Source organism: Ornithodoros turicata, unplaced genomic scaffold (genome assembly GCF_037126465.1).
Source record: "Ornithodoros turicata isolate Travis unplaced genomic scaffold, ASM3712646v1 Chromosome69, whole genome shotgun sequence".
Lineage (NCBI taxonomy): Eukaryota > Metazoa > Arthropoda > Arachnida > Ixodida > Argasidae > Ornithodoros > Ornithodoros turicata.
The window spans coordinates 458,757-478,793 of NW_026999390.1; the positions used below are offsets into that span (position 1 = coordinate 458,757).

General features: G+C 47.1%; 1 long non-coding RNA gene across 1 annotated transcript; it reads left to right on the forward strand.

Annotated features, from left to right (window-relative positions):
* Positions 1 to 878: 878 nt before the first annotated feature.
* On the forward strand, positions 879 to 19,376 carry LOC135374536 (uncharacterized). The gene is made up of 6 exons (XR_010416946.1): positions 879 to 1,001; positions 4,440 to 4,496; positions 7,011 to 7,061; positions 15,910 to 15,939; positions 16,413 to 16,448; positions 19,150 to 19,376. It is a non-coding gene; the product is annotated as an uncharacterized LOC135374536 (long non-coding RNA).
* Positions 19,377 to 20,037: the final 661 nt, after the last annotated feature.

The following is a 20,037-nucleotide window of genomic DNA, read 5'->3' on the forward strand; positions in this document are numbered from 1 at the left end:
CGCTGCCATTCCAGATTAGCGTCAGTAGCCAACACTGATGCGCTGGACACCTTGTGGCCACACCGTCATCATGGCAACCACAAAGAACGGTCGCAGGCATACCTGGGCAGTAATGTCATTACTGTAATGAAATTACAGTAATGACATTACTTTTTCTGGTAATTTGTAACGTAATGCATTACTTTTGACATTATGTAATTTGTAATGTGATTTAATTACATTTGGGCAGTATTTTTATGACATTACTCATTACTTTTTAAAAAAGAATCGAGTGTGTGTTCTGTGTTGGCACTTGGCTGAAAGAGAGTTTCCGACTGACCAGTGAAAACGTCATATGAACGGTGACGCATTCAATCGGCACAGAGTAAAATATGTCTTGCTTTTGCAACGTAGTGTTGTCTGTCAGTGAATTTCCACATCCTCAATATCGTTACGATTAGACCCGCAGTAATGACTTTGTAATGTCATTACTTTTTCGTAGTAACTGTAATGTAATTTCATTACATTTCAATTGCAGTAATGGGTAATGTAATTTAATTAAATTCTAACTAGAGTAATGAGTAATGTAATTTAATTACATTTTTGAAGTAATTTACCCAGGTATGGTCACAGGGCACGTGGAGATCCGGGTTGGATCAAATCAACAAAACACAAATATCACTGCGTGTGTGTGTTTCGCAGCCTCGTTTCCAGGTGGTGGAGCCCCGTGGTGCTACGTACAAGGAAGCGCGATACACGCGCGAGCTCAGCTGCCAGTCCTCCCCCCCCCCCCCCGTTTTTTTTTCTGACTGTTTTTTTGAACTGCTACCGCATGCTCCACTTGTTGTACTCGGTATTTTCCTACATCTGCATCCACATGCGCAAGTGGCGTATGTACGTTTTGCGTTGTGCGTTTTGTAACTCGAATGTCCCAGTTTCTGTTCGTCATTCCGCAGGGTCCGTGTGAGAGATCATCCTGCACATATTCTTCACGCTATTCTTCAAGGTTGACTCTGTAACATGTATGTGTTTTCATATAATATTTCTACATTATGAATTCTGTTGTTGGCTCTACTTCTTTATTAAGGAGCGTAAACGGCGTTTCCTTTTTTGCTCACTGTTCTTTGCCCGTGTGTGAACTATTTTAGGATTTTTACGCGATTGTTGCAGATATTGGACGCTTATTCGTGATATTCTTCCATGTGGCTTCTGTAGCCTGCATATGTTGTCATGGGCACGTGCATTTTTTTAAAGTCAGAAAAGGAAGTCCAGAACTCTCCAGCATGACGTTTGCCTTCTAAAAGAAACAAAAGCCAATTAGAGCATCGCTGCAGGCAAATAGCCTTTTGGGAGCTGAGGAAAGGTGCAATTGGAGGATGGCACGGTACACTCCAGAGCTGTCCCATACAACTAACCATACATGTCTTAGAGCACTGCACGGGTCCGTGGGCCGAGCCGGGTAAAGCCACTTTTTTGCTGGCCTCGGCCGGGCACGGGTTTGACCATTATGGGCCCTTGCAGGTACATTGCCTGGGCTATAGGTCGGGATCGAGCCTCTGTTACACCACCGTTTAGCCAGTATCAATTTAAGAGTCCGCAACTCTTGGCCGGGCCGAGTAGCCTATAACTGTCTCGAGCTCGTGCCGGGTCTCGGCCAGAAACCTAGGAATTCTTCGGGCTTGGGCCGGACCCGGGACAGGTATGGAGCAGACGGGCGAGGACCGGGCGGGTAAATCAAAGGAAGGCGAGGCTCGCGCCGGGAATGGCCCTAGGAACGCGACTCGTGCAGTGCTCTAATCTATCTACGCATAGCAGCAACAAACAAGGAACATGCATCACATGACCCGGGCATCACCAAGTCGGCTTCTGGAGTCAGGCTATCCTGTCGCCTCTTCTTTGTGTTTTCTTTGCAATAAACCTATATTCCCCCAGGTATCACCCATCATTTAATAAACTTTCACATCCTCCCCAGGCAACCCGCAAGGAGGCCAGCAGGAGCATGGAGCTTTTCGCTTGCATGTTCGTCTTAATACACTTCTGGTTATACGATACGGCTGCGCCTTGCCAAAATGGCACTTAAGACAATCGAGAATACATGACTGCGCAAGCCATGTTGTCGCGAGGGTCGATTACCTCTGTATGCAAGGTTAGGCGATGTAGGGGAAGCTTCTATAATCTGGATCACCGCATAAAATGGACCGATGACATTTTCGCCGAACTGTGCGACTGTAAGCTCTACTGAGCAGTGACAGTCACCATGTAGACGAATGCAATAATAAAGGTAGTATCGGTTGCCGTCGCGTTGCAGTATGCCAGTAATACATGTAGTATGCATCCATGGCTTGCTTGGACGGATCTCATCCTGTCCATTGTGCCTTGGGGTAGTGGGCCGCACCTCATGTGGTGATTTTCCCATTCATCATCATTAATTTATCTGTTGTTGTTGTTGTTGGATTGCTTGTACGCTGTGAGAATGTCGTAGGAAGGATATTATGGCTTGTGTAGTCCGGCTTTTGAATCACTCCATGTAATTTGTGTGTGTTTGTATCCTCTGAGGCATTCTGCGTTCTGTGATGCTGCTGTTTACACTCTTGTGTACTGCTGGGAAGTTACATGCACTAAGAGTTTTCTGAGGAGCAGTTTTTCAGGTACTCAAGCACAGTTTTCGTTGGATGGTAAGACATGGGGCTAGTTCACACATACCGCAACGGCGGACGTGGACGGCACGGCAAATTGCGCCGTTTTCTCGCCGAAGCGAGCATTCTTACCTCTATTGGTTCACTACGCGTGTCTTTCATTAGACAATGGCACTTTTGCTGTATTTTGCATTGGGACTAGAGTGTGGATTTACTGTCATTGTTGCCTTCCAGATGCCATGTAGACATATTGTGCGGGACGTCAGCTGTGTTAAAGTTAGTGGAGCTCAGAGAAAGTGGCCTAATTTGGTCCACGACATCTCCAGTGACTATAGTTGGGCTATGACACGACTAGCTTTGCGTACTGTACACGTGACCTCGCCTCGTATAATTTTTTTATCTGTGCATATTTGGTGTACGCTGTACGACAGGAGTTTCAATGAGTGGCTTCATGTGTGATTGTCGGCGGGCCTTTGAGTTGTAATGCTTAAACAAAAAGAAAAGGAAACAAAGCCTTCCCGTAGAAGGTCCAGGAACGTCAACGTTGAATTCCGGGAGCAGCTTGCTTTATAAGACCACTAGGGAAATTTCAAAAAAAAAAAGATACCTGTTGTCGAGAACACAATGCCATTACCGATATATCCGTGGCGGATTTTGTTCTGGTTCGGGCTTAATAGTTTAGGCGTAAATCCCGTTTTCCATTAAGGGTTCCAGTTTAGGCAAATTTACCGGCGGTATTAGTAATAATTTGTTACCACAGGAAAACTTGCCTACATTCGTATTGATGTTCTGGTAGCTATAACGCCTCTGGCCAACCGTTCAGTGTCTGACGAGTACATGTATATACTCTAAGAAGAAAGGAGTAAAATGGGGAGTAATTGCAACCAGTGGCGTAGCCAGACCTCCAAGGTAGGGGGGGGGCTCTATACGAAAACCCGCCCCACTCCCTCCCCCGCTGATCCTGGGTGCGACAACACACAATACTTGTGCACACCGCATCATGCGGCTGAAAAAAAAAACACGAAAATAATTGATTTCGATATTCACAATACGATTATACTGTGATGTCCAATGAGGTGGTGCCACGTGATTGGAAGGATTTTGAAAAGCTCATACTTTGGAAACCATTCAAGTGTGCCGCTTAGATAGACGCCATGAACTGTAAGAACTTTCCCGATCGTCACACTGCCCCCCCCCACCATATATTATTTTCCCCTCGGGTTGACATGATTTGCGTTGGTCGGTCAGTGGCAGGTATAGGGGGGCTCGGGCCCCCCCTAGCCCGCCCGTGGCTACGCCACTGATTGCAACTTCTAGACCCCTAGATTACATTTACTCCCCATTTTAGTCCCCCGATACTGACATTTACACTGCAAATTGTCACTGAACGTCGCAAATGGCCTTCTGAATGCAATAGTCTCCGTAAATATGTGCTCTTGGTCGATCTGATGGCCTACGGCTGTATAACTTAGCCAACTTTGCAATTTTGCACCCACACAGAGTAAGAAACAGTTGGCGCTCCTTTCTTAGCAAATTGTGTTCGATGTATGTATGTCGCAAGATTTTATACCACTCGATATATCGCGGTTGACGGTTTGATTCAAACGATTTTCATGCATGCACACGAATTACTTACCTGGGACTCTTGGAACAGAACGTGAAATACTCAGTGACATTCATTTACTCCCGAAAGGGACTGTTTTTTGTGGCAATGCGTTTAGTGTCCACAAGGAGTATTTTTTCCCTTAGAGTGTAGTTTAGCATGCGAGAGAAAGAGGAGTGGTGTGACAAAAAGATAACTGAGGTGTTGGCCTTCCTTTGCAGTGAAGCCTTCTACGATGTTCAAGTACACCTTCTTCTGTCTGTTCGTGTGCCTAATTGGTAAGCGTTGGTTACACGCCCTTATTCTTACAAGTTGTCTCGCGACGTAAACCCACGAATGATCACTGCCATTTCATTCTTACAGAAGTAAGGTACATATACAACGAGTTTTCGATACATCACCCCACTTCATCGTCAATATATCATATTTGAGTTTTTTTCTTTCTTTCGATAGCTTCATTTTACAATATTTCTAAATTCGAAACGTACGTGCAGCGACAGTTCCTTTTGCGTCGAAATCTTGGCACATTTTTGTACCTCGAGAACCAAAGTTACCCCCCCCCCCCAGGAAAATGTGATCTGATGTGATTTGAAGGTTTTTTTTCTCTTGTGTGTGTGTGTGTGTCGGCCACGTTAGTTTCGTGTTGCAATACCGGTATGGGTTTTTTTAAAGAGACCTGGACTCGCAACCATTAACGAAAAGAAAGAAAAAAAAAAGGAACGAAATACGTTACTCAACAGCGAAAACAAACGAGTTCTCGTTCCTCGTTAAAGTTTGCGTCCGTGAGGAATCCGGAATTCTAAAGTTAACGTGATATCCACTTGAAGATAACTTCCAAGAAGAAAACACAAAAAAAGTTTCCCGAAGTCAGTTCGTGTTTTTCATCTGTTTCTTTTTTCTTTTTCTTCATAAAACAGCAAAAACATGGAATTCGAAACCAACTGTCAGCTTCCGATTGAAACAGCCTTTCCGTGCTTCGCCCATTCCGATGACGTAATTGACATTGCAAAACAGAGCCGCGAGCTGTCCCGTGCCTACCAGGTCGTTTAGGCATTCTGCCGCTCGGTGCGCAGCGGTCTTGCGCATGCGCTCTACACATGTTTTGAAAAGGCGGATTGACATTGCCGGCGAGATTCCCAATCACTCAGCTGACGGCGTCGCCTGCTGGTTGCAATCGGATACCACCGAAATCGTGAACGGAGATGTTTCTATAGCGACAGTGAGGCATTAGATTGCTGTCGGAAGCCAGACCGTATTTTGTGACGGACAGCCTGCCTTCGTAACCGACTCCAGTGACGTCGGTACGCGCCTTGTTGCCTGAATTCTGCTGGGAGCGCGAAGCCGGGGATGCAATATCAAATTAAAGTCAATTTCTAATATTTCCGACTGGTTCAAAACGAAATATCCCGGCTACATGTATATGAGGCATCCACTATTACGATCGCACCTACAGTTCAACAACGTTTATTTGTCCGGACAACACCTTTGACGGATTACTTTTCCGTTACTAAGGGTGTTTCCGCAACCGTTCCGACAGGGAGGTGATAGCCGGAGTCACTAAATAGGCTACGCTTCAGAGTATCGACACTGAGTTCCAAGAGCGAGCATGCGCCATCTTGTTTCCGCGCCACGCTGCGCACGCGCACAGTCTACGTTAGCGCACGCTGCCATCTATCGTGCGCGGGTGAAATGTTCCTTTCCTGTACGAGCATCAGTTGACGGCCTTGAGCTCACCTTGACATCTTCTGGACGCTCTGGCTGACAATACATGGATTACCGCGCAACAATCATACACGCTTCTTAATCCCACAGCGAGCATTACGTTAGCCTTTTTACGATCCTCAAATAGGGATGATACCGGTGTGGTGCGGAAACCAGATGGCGGTCCTGCTCTCCCTTAGACCTCAGTGTCGATACTCTGAAGCGGAGCTTATTTAGTGACTCTAGTGAGAGGGAGAGCGCCTTCGCTAAGGGAAGGGCTGGGCTCCGAACTGCAGGTCCCGGGAGCTAAGCTATATAATGGAGCGAGGGCCAAGAGAATGTTTTTTGAGCTCACAAGTGCGCATGAATTTTTTTTTCTCCACTCCTTTTTTTTATTTCCAGAGCTCCCGGTGGCGGGGGAGCACTTCTTTTCGTTTATCCTTCACAGGCGGGAGCTCGCCTCGAGAAGGCTTTGTGTGTTTCACTCTGCCAAATTATTAAATCAACTTCTTTTCATTTTAAGTGATGTTTCACATTGGATTTACTTCGAGATGCATTTGGTGGCCCAAATGTCATCGGTTATTTTCCAAGCGATCCGGGTAAAGCCTCGCGTCGTCCGCTCCGGGTTCATGGCTTTCACAAATGCATGGAATGTCCTTAGAACAGCTTTAGCACAGTAAGGAAGACCACAAGGTCGTTTTATGAGGTCAGTGACGTGATTATCTGGAACCCACTAGCTCTTTTCAACTGGCTCCGAACACCACGTGCGAAGCGTAGGGACGGTGGAACCATTTCAGAAGGCATCCACACTGAAGCAGAAAGGAACGCAAGGGGAGGGGGGGGGTAGAAAAGTACCGTATTCATCAGTTTTGTAAGGAAATCCGTGACGAGGTACATATTTGAGACAAGTAGCTCAGTCTTTACTTCATTCCTAATAAAACTAAACGATTTACCCAGGCCAGTAGCGTACCAGCCTGCGCTGAAACGCACTACAAGTGCCTGCTTTCAGTATATTTTTTGTACTCACTAGCACATTTATTCGCTCATGTGAACATTCTGCACACTCCCCACTAATCTTTTTTCTTTTCTAGTTCTCGAAGTCCTGGTTGGCGCACAGGAAGGAGGACTCAAACAGATCGGAGGTACGCTGCGCGTTCGTTGCAATCCTCATAACTTCACCCTGTTGCAAAACAGATACCGCTACAGCCTTTTCGTGTTAACGTCATTCGGGTCTCGAATGACATTATTTACGAAGCTCGCGCCACACGACATTTGCTAATGATATTAAACGCCATGATGTCGATGTGGTCCACTCACTAAGTAAATATAAGCTATGCTGCTTTTAAAAACTGAACCCCTCTTACACATGCTGAAAATGCATGTGCTGTAGGGGACACGGCTGTTTAAAATCAGCACTTCGTGGTTTATCTCATCTCAAATCTCCAGGTGTTGCGAGACTATTTCTTTCGAGTGATAAACACTTGCAGCACGTGGTCCACCTTCAAATATAATATCGGCACAACACTTTTAAGCGCAGCAGGGGTAACATGGGCCGCGGAACTACACTCTTAAAACAGAACTTCACCACATAGCACGCTCATAGCCAACCATCATTCCGAGTGATATCACTCTGTGTCCTGATTTGTTCAAAACAGGGGGAGGCGCCTATCTGGGACAAGCATAATGTGTCCCAGATAGGCCCCTCCTCCCATTTTCAATAAATCAATACACAGAGTGATATCATTCGGAATGATGGTTGGCTATGAGCGTGCTATGTGGTGAAGTTCTGTTTTAACAGTGTACTGACATGCGATTTTAGCTAACCGTGTCCCCAACAGAACATTCGTCCCTCGTTAATATGTACACTTTCGTCCTTAGCAAAAAAATTGTCCATGAAGTGAGTCGTTCATAATATCAACCAGACAGCATTAATTGTGAAAAAAAAAATCCGGTTATCACCGTCTGCTTGTGCATGTACATCGTGGAAGTCGTAGTCGCTGGAATATCCGCAAATTTAATTGCTTGAGGCTCATCCTCGTTGTCTTCGAAGAATTGCAGCGCTGTTTGCAGCCCTTCCCGAGCCATTGTTGCTGTGACAAGAGGCTTAGCACTGCCCGCATTGTCACAGAAAACGTCCAACTAGTTTTAGGAACCCTCGTCGGATGCCGGTTGCTCCATCGTCGCCGGAATTGCGTCGTCAGTCAGCTCCTTTTCGGTGTCCGTTTCGTCGAAAATGCTTAGGTGCTCGGCTTCAGCGTCCGGGTCCACTATTACGTCAGAGCTATTACGTCATCATGCCCGCTCCAGAATCATCCCCCGCATCACATCCCAGGCATAGCACGCTCTGCGCCAACCGTTGCCACGAATGATAGGATTATCGCTTCTGATTCCAAGAGAAAGGGAGGCGTACGCCTTTTTCTGTCAATTTGAATACATGATAACTGACACAAAAAGACGTGCGCCCCCTCTCTCTCTCTCCTAGAATCAGAAGCGATAACCCTATCATTCGTGGCAATGGTTGGCGCAGAGCGTGCTAAGCAGGGAAGTTGAGTTTTTAGGGTGTACTCAAACTGATAAAAGGAGGGTTCTACCCTCTTAAAATGAACTTCACCGCATAGCACACTCGTAGCCAACCACAATCTCGAATGATATCGTTATCTGCCCTCATTTGTTGAAAACGAGCGTGCTATGCGGTCAAGTTCATTTTTAAGAGTGTAGAAGAAGGGCGTGTCACCCCCTGTCAGGGGCGGATCTAGTGGGGGGGGGGGGGGGTCAGGACAGGTCTCTTCAATTTCTGTCTTCACATAGTGTTTAATTGACCTCGATTGCGTACCTACAGTGCTGGGCAAGGCTGGACCCCGCTCTCAGAAAAATCTTGGATCCGCCCCTGCCCCCTGTTCTCTCCAAAGGTTGCCGTCATGGGAAGGTGTCCATAATAGCTAAACAAGGATACATAGGGTTCTATGGGGTTGGTAACCGTCTGTGCAGTCCATTGTCCGAAAAGCGAAGATTCATATTATCGAGACACCATTACATGGGAAAAGTTTCGTTCCAAGAAAATGGTGTCCATAATTCGAATTGTCCATATTAATCAGGGACGATTGTAATATTCTGTAATATAATAATATCAGGTAGGTCTTCCTCTGGAGCAGTTCTATGTATTTAATGTTGATGTTGGCGTATTTAAATAACATGTTCAGTTAACGTATTTGTCAACAGTTGCCGAATCCAAAAGCAGGATAATGGCGGCACCTCAAGTTCGGCTCCCGACAAAAGCTCACAACACCGCCCGCCTCTTTTGAAATTCAACATTTATTTTCATCGTCATAAATACGTAAAAGGCTCTCCTCACCCAACCTTACTTTACCTTACCTCCTCACCTTACCTTGGTCAGTCTCGACGGGTGCGTATTCTACATGAACTGACCCACTCCCCAACGTGTGAAATACGTAGAAGGGTCTCCTCACCTAACCTTAGTCAGTCTCGACGGGTGCGTATTCTACATGAACTGACCCACTCCCCAACGTGTGAAATACGTAAAAGGGTCTCCTCACCTAACCTTAGTCAGTCTCGACGGGTGCGCATTCTACATGAACTGACCCACTCCCCAACGTGTGAAATACGTAGAAGGGTCTCCTCACCTAACCTTAGTCAGTCTCGACGGGTGCGTATTCTACATGAACTGACCCACTCCCCAACGTGTGAAATACGTAAAGGGTCTCCTCACCTAACCTTGGTCAGTCTCGACGGGTGCGCATTCTACATGAACTGACCCACTCCCCAACGTGTGAAATACGTAGAAGGGCTCTCCTCACCTAACCTTAGTCAGTCTCGACGGGTGCGTATTCTACATGAACTGACCCACTCCCCAACGTGTGAAATACGTAGAAGGGTCTCCTCACCTAACCTTGGTCAGTCTCGACGGGTGCGCATTCTACATGAACTGACCCACTCCCCAACGTGTGAAATACGTAGAAGGGTCTCCTCACCTTACCTTAGTCAGTCTCGACGGGTGCGCATTCTACATGAACTGACCCACTCCCCAACGTGTGAAATACGTAGAAGGGTCTCCTCACCTTACCTTGGTCAGTCTCGACGGGTGCGCATTCTACATGAACTGACCCACTCCCCAACGTGTGAAATACGTAGAAGGGTCTCCTCACCTAACCTTAGTCAGTCTCGACGGGTGCGCATTCTACATGAACTGACCCACTCCCCAACGTGTGAAATACGTAGAAGGGTCTCCTCACCTAACCTTGGTCAGTCTCGACGGGTGCATATTCTACACGAACTGACCCACTCCCCAACGTGTGCAATACGTAAAAGGCTCTCCTCACCTAACCTTGATCAGTCTCGACGGGTGCATATCCTACATGACACGACCCACTCCCCAACGTGTGCAATACGGGAAAGGCTCTCCTCACCTAACCTTGGTCAGCCTCGACGGGTGCATGTCCTACATGACCTGACCCTCTCCCCAACGTGTGAAAAACTTAAAAGGCTCTCTCACCTAACCTTGGTCAGTCTCGACAGGTGCATATTCTACATGAACTGACCCACTCCCCAACGTGTGAAATACGTAACAGGCTCTCCTCACCTAACCTTGGTCAGCCTCGACGGGTGCATATTCTACATGACCTGACCCACTCCGCAACGTGTGAAATACGTAACAGGCTCTCCTCACCTTACCTTGGTCAGTCTCGACGGGTGCGTATTCTGCATGAACTGACCCACTCCCCAACGTATGAAATACGTAACAGGCTCTCCTCACCTAACCTTGGTCAGCCTCGACGGGTGCGTATTCTACATGAACTGACCCACTCCGCAACGTGTGAAACACATAGGGTCTCCTCACCTAACCTTGGTCAGTCTCGACGGGTGCGTATTCTGCATGAACAGACCCACTCCCCAACGTGGGAAATGCGGAAAAGGCTCTCCTGACCTAACCTTGGTCAGTCTCAACGGGTGCATATTCTACATGACCTGACCCACCCCCAACGTGTAAAATACGTAAAAGGATCTCCTGACCTAACCTTGGTCAGTCTCGACAGGTGCACATTCTACATGACCTGACCCACTCCCCAACGTGTGAAATGCGGAAAAGGCTCTCCTGACCTAACCTTGATCAGTCTCAACGGGTGCATATTCTACATGACCTGACCCACCCCCAACGTGTAAAATACGTAAAAGGATCTCCTGACCTAACCTTGATCAGTCTCAACGGGTGCATATTCTACATGACCTGACCCACCCCCAACGTGTAAAATACGTAAAAGGATCTCCTGACCTAACCTTGGTCAATCTCGACGGGGGCCTATTCTACATGAACTGACCCACCCCCGACGTGTGAAATACGTAAAAGCCTCTCCTGACCTAACCTTGGTCTGTCTCAGCGGGTGCATACTCTACATGAACTGACCCACCCCGACGTGTGAAATACGTAAAAGGCTCTCCTAACCTAACCTTGGTCACTCTTGAGGGAGCATATACTACACGAACTGACCCATCCCCGACGTGTGAAATACGTAAAAGGCTCTACTGTCCTAACCTTGGTCTGTCTCAACGGGTGCATATTATACATGAACTGACCCACTCTCCAACGTGGAAATACGTAAAAGGCTCTCCTAACCTAACCTTGGTCAGTCTCGACGGGAGCATATACTACATGAACTGACCCATCCCCGACGTGTGAAATACATAGGGTCTCCTCACCTAACCTTGGTCAGTCTCCACGGGTGCGTATTCTACATGAACTAACCCACTCCCCAACGTGTGAAATACGTAAAAGGGTCTCCTCACCTAACCTTGGTCAGTCTCGATGGGTGCATATTCTACATGACCTGACCCGCTCCCGAACGTGTGAAATACGGAAAAGGCTCTCCTGACCTAACCTTGGTCTGTCTTAACGGGTGCATATTCTACATGAACTGCCCCAACCCCCGACTTGTGAAATATGTAAAATTAAGGCTCTCCTAACTTAACCTCGGTCAGTCTCGACGGGTGCATATTCTACATGAACTGACCCACTCCCCAACGTGTGAAATAAGGAAAAGGGTCTCCTGACCTAATCTTGGTCAGTCTCAACGGGTGCATATTCTACATAACCGGACCCGCTCCCCAACGTGTGAAATACGGAAAAGGCTCCCCTGACCTAACCTTGGTCAGTTTCGACGGGTGCATATTCTACATGACCTGACCCGCTCCTCAACGTGTGAAATACGTAAGAGGCTCTCCTCACCTAACCTTGGTCAGTCTCTACGGGTGCATATTCTACATGAACTGACCCACTCCTCAACGTGTGAAATACGTAAAAAGGTCTCCTCACCTAACCTTGGTCAGTCTCGACGGGTGCATATTCTACATGAACTGACCCACTCCCCAACGTGTGAAATACTTAAAAGGCTCTCTTCACCTAACCTTAATCAGTGTCGACGCGTCCATATTCTGCATCACCTGACCCACTCCCCAACGTGTGAAATACGGAAAAGGCTCTCCTGACCTAACCTTGGTCAGTCTCGATGGGTGCATATTCTACATGACCTGACCCACTCCCCAACGTGTGAAATACGTAAAAGGCTCTCCTGACCTAACCTTGGTCAGTCTCAACGGGTGCATATTCTACATGAACTGACCCACCCCCGACGTGTGAAATACGTTAAAGGCTCTTCTAACCTAACCTTGGCCAGTCTCGACGGGAGCTTATTCTACATGAACTGACCCAGCCCCGACGTGTGAAATACGTAAAAGGCTCTCCTCACCTAACCTTGGTCTGTCTCGACGGGTGCATATTCTACATGAACTGACCCACTCCCCAACGTGTGAAATACGTAAAAGCCTTTCCTGACCTACCCTTGGTCTGTCTGGATGGGTGCATATTCTACATGAACTGATCCACCCCCGACGTGTGAAATACGTAAAAGGCTCTCCTGACCTAACCTTGGTCAGTCTCGACGGGTGCATATTCTACATGACCTGACCCACCCCGACGTGTGAAATACGTAAAAGGCTCTCCTGACCTAACCTTGGTCAGTCTCAACGGGTGCATATTCTACATGAACTGACCCACCCCGACGTGTGAAATACGTAAAAGGCTCTCCTAAGCTAACCTTGGTCAGTCTCGACGGGTGCCTATTCTACGTGAACTGACCCACCCCCGACGTGTGAAATACGTAAAAGGCTCTCCTAACCTAACCTTGGTCACTCTCGACGGGTGCATATTCTACATGAACTGGCCCATCCCCGACGTGTGAAATACGTAAAAGGCTCTCCTAACCTAACCTTGGTCACTCTCGAGGGAGCATATACTACATGAACTGACCCACTCCCGACGTGTGAAATACGTAAAAGGGCTCTGCTGTCCTAACCTTGGTCAGTCTCGACGTGTGCATATTGCACATGAACTGACCCATCTCCAACGTGTGAAATACGTAAAAGGCTCTCCTAACCTAACCTTGGTCAGTCTCAACGGGTGCATATTCTACATGAACTGACCCACCCCGACGTGTGAAATACGTAAAAGGCTCTCCTAACCTAACCTTGGTCTGTCTCAACGGGTGCATATTCTACATGAACTGACCCACCCCGACGTGTGAAATACGTAAAAGGCTCTCCTAAGCTAACCTTGGTCAATCTCGACGGGGGCCTATTCTACATGAACTGACCCACCCCCGAGGTGTGAAATATGTAAAAGCTTCTCCTGACCTAACCTTGGTCTGTCTCAACGGGTGCATATTCTACATGAACTGACCCACCCCGACGTGTGAAATACGTAAAAGGCTCTCCTAACCTAACCTTGGTCTTCTCAACGGGTGCATATTCTACATGAACTGACCCACCCCGACGTGTGAAATACGTAAAAGGCTCTCCTAAGCTAACCTTGGTCAATCTCGACGGGGGCCTATTCTACATGAACTGACCCACCCCCGAGGTGTGAAATATGTAAAAGCTTCTCCTGACCTAACCTTGGTCTGTCTCAACGGGTGCATATTCTACATGAACTGACCCACCCCGACGTGTGAAATACGTAAAAGGCTCTCCTAAGCTAACCTTGGTCAATCTATGTTGTACAATATAAAGTGGTTTTATGCAAACTAAAATTGTTATTCTGCTGTAACGCATGACAAAGAATCACTCGCAAACACGCTAGGGACAATCTTACTCTAAAGTTGTTGTTGTTGTATTTCTGCGCTAATAATGGGAGCGAGAGTAGGCATTTCATGTGTGAATAAGTTGTGGCGAACTCAGTCAGTAGAAAATGTAATAGAAATAAAGCTATAGTAGCTATAGCAAATAATAGAAACAAAGGTATGTATGTATTTATATGTATAGAGCCGTATTCGACTCTAGTTTACGTGTGGACGCTAAATGCAAAATCTCATCGAGCGAAGTGTGGCAACTTTTCGAGAAAAACAGACCATTTTCATACGTGGTTTGCGTTCCACCGTGACATATGAGCATGAGCTAACGCGCCTTGGCCGATGTCACAAGAGTACGCGGCCAGGATAAAGGTGATGGAGGACCGCTTTGAGATATGGCAAAACGCAATCAGCTATAGTTTCGCTTTAATCGGTGCCTAATGAGGCTTGTGCACACGACGTCACGCGCAGCCTTTGAGCGACATGGAGCCACGTGACATGGGGAGACATGGGGATGCTCCACAGGCGTCTTACAGCGGACCGAGTGAAGGAGCAGCGTGTGCTTTTGCAATTTCCTGTCATAATTGCACGTATACCGCAACAACTCACGGAATGCCCTCCTATACTGTGACTCCGGTGTGGCAATATGTTTTCCAACGTCACGTGACCAAACGTGACGTCACTGCACAAGCCTCATTGCTAGGCAGTACAGGACAACACCTCCATACCAGATATAGCACAAGGCTTGCGTGCTACGTCACACAGGGAGGTCTGCTGTTACAACCGTTGATGCTGCTACGGCATCAATGAAAGTGGGAACAAGTGAAAAGCTCACTGAGGCCTCCCTGTGCGTGACGTAGGGCACAGTCCTTCTGCTATCTTAGCGGTGTTGCATACAGGAACTGGACGTTATTGGTATAGTGACGGCACGGCAGCGAAAGCTCTACGCAACGGTGGCACTGAGCAATGTGAGAGAGCATGCTACAGCTTGTGCTTAGCTTTAGCTTAGGTCGGGACCAGCAAGAACAAAACAGAGTCACGTCACCACTTGGATGCGTCATCAAAAAAAAAAAAGACACGGTGCAAAGTCAGCCCGCGCTTAGTCTGCATAGGGGTATAGCCTGCATTTAGGGCGCAACATTCCCGTGTGCGAGCGATAAAACCCATTTGATAGCCATCGGGCTAGCCTGGTAGAATCACTCGTGTGAGCGCTTAGTATTTTGCAGTGTGCCCGTTAAAGTGAATATAAGGTAAGGTGACCGAGGCTAGCAGACGACCGTATGTGCACGTACCTTTGGACAGGAGTTGCAGAAGATTCACCATCTTGCCTTTTCCTCTACTCAGTGTATGAAGCTAGGTATCTGTGGTGCGTGCTCCTGGTTATTGTGTCGGAGCAAGTCGTTCTGCTTGTACGCACTGTTTGCTAAGACAAATGTTTCCGTGCCGTGATAGTGCGTATAGGGGTGTCTCGCGATAGCTGAACAACAGAAAGGTGTGTAGTAACGTACACTGTTCAAACAGGCGTTCACTCCGTAGCTTGAAGCCAACCACCATTCCGAATGGCATTCTGTCTCCTGATATGTCGAAAACAGGAGAAGGGGCCTATCTGGAGCATGCATAATGTGTCCCAGATAGGCTCCTCCTCCCATTTTCATCAAATCCGAAGACAGAATGATATCATTCGGACTGGTGGTTGGCTAGAAACGTGCTATGCGGTGAAGTTCTGTTTTAACAGTGCACGGTGTAGGATTGTAGAAACATATAGTATCGTCAAGAGTAACAGTTATATCCACAACGAGTTTCTTACATGCACTTTCAAGTGGCGACAGTAAAACAGAAGTATTCCTCGTTTCAGCAAAAATTGAACAACAGACAATAAGGGAAGGTAACTACTGCTTTTCTTGCTTTCAATTTTGACGGAGAGTGTTTGTTTGTATTTACACTTAGAGGGGCGGCCCTCGTTATGAAGGCGTTGTTACAGTTAGCTTTGACGAGAGCCGTACATAGCTACACGCTTAGAAATGAACTCCACCGCATACCACGCTCCTAGCCAACCACCATCTCTAATGATATCGTGAAAACGGGAGGCGTGCGTCTTTTTGTGACACTTATGCTGTCCATAATTGTCACAAAAGATACGGACGCCTCCTGTTTTTAACAAATCGAGTCAGATAACGATATCTTTCGTGATGATGCTTGGCTAAGAGCTTGCTATGTGGTGAAGTTCTGTTTTAACAGTGTACGGTGTAGGATTGTAGAAACATATAGTATCATCAAGAGTAACAGTTATATCTACTACAAGTTTCTTACATCCACTGTCAAGTGGCGACAGTAAAACCGAAGTAATTCTCGTTTCAGATAAATTGGACGGTAGCTTACGGAAACTAGCGGAAAGTAAGTACGGCTTTTCTTGCTTTTAATTTTGTAATTTTTGTGCTTTGAAACCTCCGTACGCAATAAAGGGATAGGCCTAAAAACCCTAAACCAAGAAGGTGGTTGAAGTCTGGTAAGGCAATTTCAGTTGGTATTCCTTGAATACCGCCAATGAAACATGTGTAGCCTACATGTACAGCTCGCATGAGAATTAACCATTCCGGACCCTGGTGGCGCTTAGTAGAAATAATGGCGGAGAGTGTTTGTTTGTATAAAAATTATTATTATTATTATTACAGTTAGAGGGGCGGCCCTCGTTATGAAGGTGTTGTTACAGTTAGCTTTGACGAGAGCCGTACATATCTACACCCTTAGAAATGAACTTCACCGCATAGCACGCTCCTAGCCAACCACCATCTCTAATGTTATCGTGAAAACGGGAGGCGTACGTCTTTTTGTGACACTTATGCTGTCCATAATTGTCACAAAAGAGGCGGACGCCTCCCGTTTTTAGCAAATCGAGTCAGATAACGATATCATTCGAGATGATGGTTGGCTAAGAGCTTTCTATGCGGTGAAGTTCGTTTTTAATGGTGTACTCTACGTGCATGTGCGGTTAGCATCGCATTTGCACTCTCAGAACAGAACAGCCGCCGAACTTTACACTGAACGTATCATCGCCATGTGTCTAGTTGCTGTGTCCCGTTTTCTCTTTTTTCTTGCCTTTCTTTTTGCTCTTGCTCTGTGGCAACTTGCCGCCCGTCTCGGCAGGCAGACCGCCTTCTCTTTCTTATTTTTTTATATTTCTTTTGATAAACAATACCCCCCCCCCCCTCCCCAGAACAGAACTTCACCGCACAGCACGTTGTGCGCAAACCACTGCCACGAGTGATAGGTTTATCGCTTCTGATTTGAAGAGACGCACAGTTGTTGTAGCAATTATCAAATATCCAAATTGTCACAAAAAGGAGTACGCCCCCCCCCTCGCTCTTCGAATCAGAAGTGGCAACTCTATCATCTATGACAATGGTTGGCGGACAACGTGCTATGCGGTGAAATTCTGTTCTGTTCTCTTTCTGCAGGAGGCGGGTCTTGCTCAACGACCCATCTAACACTTTGCTCTCCGCGACGAACTCATGCACCCTCTACGCATCTCCACCCTTCATTCTCTGTCCTCCATTCGTCTTTCTTTCCTTCTTTTCTTTTTTGTTTTTGCTATAGTCGTGACGACGCCCACTTCTGTGTGGCCAACAACGACGAGCCGATCCTGCCATTACCCCCCCCCCCCTCCCCCTATTCTATTCTGAGAGTGACCTTTGTGAGACCGGCGACAGAGAGCCCATTCAGCACTACCACCATCTGAGGGAGTGGGGTATGCGACTCAGGGGAAAAAAGAAACAGAAACCCAGGAGCATGCCTTAAGTTCTTTTTCAATATCACGCCACGTTCAAAGTGTCTTAGCATAAGAAAAAAACACATACACGCAATTTCGACGTGTCAGAGCTTGATGATGATGCTGGTTTGGGTCAGGTCGCTCGAGGGTAGCGGAGGAATCACTATCTAATTAATGTGCTGCTGAATGAGCACTCTCAAAATTGATGTCCCAGTACGTCTGCGTCGTCCGGGTAGTTCTCGACTCCCTACGCACTTTATTATTATTATAAGAAATTGCGAAGAGGATGAGGATCACCTGACCCCACCTGCGCTCATCTTCGTGAATCAGCAGATCTCGACCTCATGGATAGCTGCTCGCTCGTGTTGCATTAAACACTTGTTCTCTCAATTGAAGTCATCCTTTCCTAGATTTTGGTGCCGAAACACGGGATCGAACCAGGGATCCCGGGTTCGATCCCGGGTTTTGGGATGCCTAGTTCAGCTGGCAGTTAAGCTTCAGCTAGTTTACGCTGGCAAAATACGTTCATCTCTTGGCTTTATGTGGACGGGAATATGTCGGCAAGCGGTAAAACGACATGTAAACAAAGTCGCATGACCTCAAAATGACGTTTTCTATGACGTGTGATCAGGACAATATGGCGGTTTTACAACAAGCTGCCCAAGCACGCTTGAGGGTAGTTACAAAAATGGCGGATTTATGTCACCCCTGTGGATGGAGGAAAGAACGTTAGCAGACGACGCCCAAGTATCATAGATGATCTCTCCCGATTGGTGGCGTTGTGTGGAACAGACGCCTGGGTGCCTGAATACTAGCTCCCTCCCACGGTGTAGGGTGGAGTCACCCTTTGTAGAAGCGAATGCCGTCAAGCCGCGTATTGACTACCACGCTTACCATGCATGCATGCTATGCACTGATTTTTTCAAACCTCCTTTGTTACAAATTTACTCAGCTCTAAAATGCACTGCGTCACTAAGCGTATCGCTACACCTTTGTGAGCGTACCGCAAGCTGTGCGTGGGAGTCAATATGGCGGAAATTCGTAGCAGACGACGCGGTAGTCTTCATCCTATGCAGAGAGAGCTAGTATTGAGGCACCCTACAGGCGCCTAAACGAGCACCCAAAACAGGCACCCTACACGGCCATCCCTCGGAGACGATAATCGTACAGCTCCTCCGCGCGCGACACCGCCGATAGGGGACAGCTGGCTGGGCCCACGGGCTGGAGATTTCAGACAAGTATATCGCAAGCAGTACATTGCCTCTGTATTTCGGAGCATTGTTTTTTTACATGCATTGTTTTTTTACATGCTAACTTAAATCCATTTAGATTCCTTAAACGCAATGGGCCAGGTGCTGAACTCCCGTGAACGTTAAGGAAGGAAGGTCATCGCACAATGAACAACGAAATGAAAGTGTGTATTAACGAAAGACGTTCGACAACGCCTTCAACACCATGGAGAATTGTACTTCGTTTACCGTGGAAGCGTTGTAATCGCCGAGGCAATCCGCCTCAATCGTCCAGTTAAAATAAATACGACGTGAGTGCTGTCGCGATATTTTGTATGTTTATATGCTTGTTTGCTCTTTTTCAACCGTTTTCGTCCTCTAGAGCCTGAATATTCGTATAGTATTAACTAATTTATCAACAGTAAGCATATATTAGAATGTAATCCTTCACGCTCTCTTTGTTCTGCTTTTCTGCGCTTCTCTTTCTTCCCTTCGTTAATGGCTTCGTGTAACTGTTGCACATCTGCGGGGGCGACACCCTCGCCCCTCGTTGTTTTGTATGTGTTTGTCTTAAAATAAAGTGGCGTCACAGTGATACCAGCGCTCGGGTCCATCCTCTGGGCCTATATAAGCGGCAGCCTGGTCCACTGTAGGCAGTTCGTCTTCAGGAAACTGTCTTGGTTGTTAGTTACTCCGTTGCCTCGTCCCTCTTCCCGCCTTGTGTGAGAACTTTGTTCTTCCCTCGGCTGTGGGAGACGTGGACAAGGGACAAGCTCCCCTTCCCGCTGTGGAAAACTAAAAGCCGGAAAGAAGTGCAAAGAACCGGAAAGAAGTGCAAAGTTTCCTTGGAATCTGCAACTGCTATCGCCGTTTCATAAAAGATTTTGCGCGCTTAGCCCGACCATTAACCGACCTCACAGGGAAGGGCGTAACCTTTGTATGGACAGCTGAGTGTGATGCCGCAACACTGAAGCGACGCCATGTGTCG